Here is a 1,437-nt window from a genome sequence, read left to right as displayed (position 1 = left end):
AACAGCCTGTGTGTCCGCCTGTGTGGGTTTCCAGGGTCCGGATCCCGCAAAGCACCAGAGCTGGGGTCCTGGCCTTGAGCTGGGACGTTCCTCGTGGCTGTTCTCCATGCCTCCCTCTCCCACCAGACACTTGCGTGACTGGCAGGTGTCAAAGCCACAGGTGTCCGGTGGGGACCTGGGGCCACCCAGCTCCCGCGGGAAGAGCACGTTCCTTAGCGGGGAGGCAGGAAGGCTGGGGTGGGGAGGGAGGGCACCCGACCTGGCCAGGGAGAGACAGGGAGGGAGAGGCTCAGGCTGGTGCGTTCCTGCTCCGGGATCTTGCTGGGGGCCCGGCGGCAGCGCGTCCCTTCCCTGGGGCCCGGAGGACAGGCAGGAGGCTTGCTCGTGTCAGCTGGGCCAGCCGCTGGGGCCTCGAGGACCTGGGGACCCCTGGTGGCTCAGGAGCCCCGCAAAGCCGAGGAGAAGGGGACCCGCCCTGTCACAGCCGCCCACGCGTCAGGCTCAGTGCTGGAGCCCCTCCGTCGTGCACGGTCCCGCCTAGTCCTCAAAATCAAGGTTGCTCCACGTGGCGCTGCCCGTGGTTCGGGTGAATCAGGCGCCGAGTCTGAGGGCCCTGAACACCCACGGCCTCTGCCCTCTGGATGCCGGTTACCAACCCCCACCGCGCCATGTGGCAGCCGAACTGTTCAGATGTCACCAGCCGTCCCTCGATGGGCGAGGTCCCCCCCACTGCAGAGACGAGGGAACGGGGGGCCCGAGAGACACTGGTGACTCGCTCAAGGTTTCCCGAGTGGGACCCGTCGGGGGGCGGAGGGTGAAATCCATGCCCAGAGCACCAGGGCAGGCTTCTCGGGAATGAGGAGGAGGGTGATCTTGACCGTGGCTTGTAGGGAAGGGAAGGGCCCGGAAAAGCAGGGAGGAGTGATCAGTTATCTCTCACTGCACAGCCCGTTTCCCTAAGGATTAAGGGCTTGCAGTGGCCACTGTGTGGCCGTGTCTGGGGACCAGGGATGGGGAGCCGCTGAGCTGGGTGACTCGGCGCAGGGTCTGGCGGGAGGCCGCGGCGGGCCCGGCTGCAGGAGTGCTCCCGAGGCAGCTGGCGGTGGGAGGAGGCCTCCATTCCCCACCACACCGCCCCCTCCCTGCGGCCTCCGCACGGGGAGGGACTCCAGCCCGAAATCCCACCCCAGGGCTTCTGCAGCCCCCGGAGAGCTCTGGGGGGTGGTTCCCGGGCGCTCGTGTCTGGAGTGGGAGGGGGCCGCACAGGGTGCGCGTGCGCCCGGGAGCTGAGGCCTGTGGGGGCCCCTGGGAATGACTACAACGAGCAGGGGGGGGCACCCGATGGGGGGACGGTGTGCAGGGGCTGTGCCCGGGGAGGCGAGCAGCCTGGTTCATGTGAGCGACGTTGCCTAGGAGGGGTGAGGCGTAGAACGGCCG

The sequence above is a fragment of the Crocuta crocuta genome, unplaced genomic scaffold (assembly GCF_008692635.1).
Source record: "Crocuta crocuta isolate KB4526 unplaced genomic scaffold, BGI_CrCroc_1.0 scaffold636, whole genome shotgun sequence".
In the NCBI taxonomy this organism is placed as follows: Eukaryota; Metazoa; Chordata; class Mammalia; order Carnivora; family Hyaenidae; genus Crocuta; species Crocuta crocuta.
Note: the sequence above shows the minus strand (reverse complement) of the source record.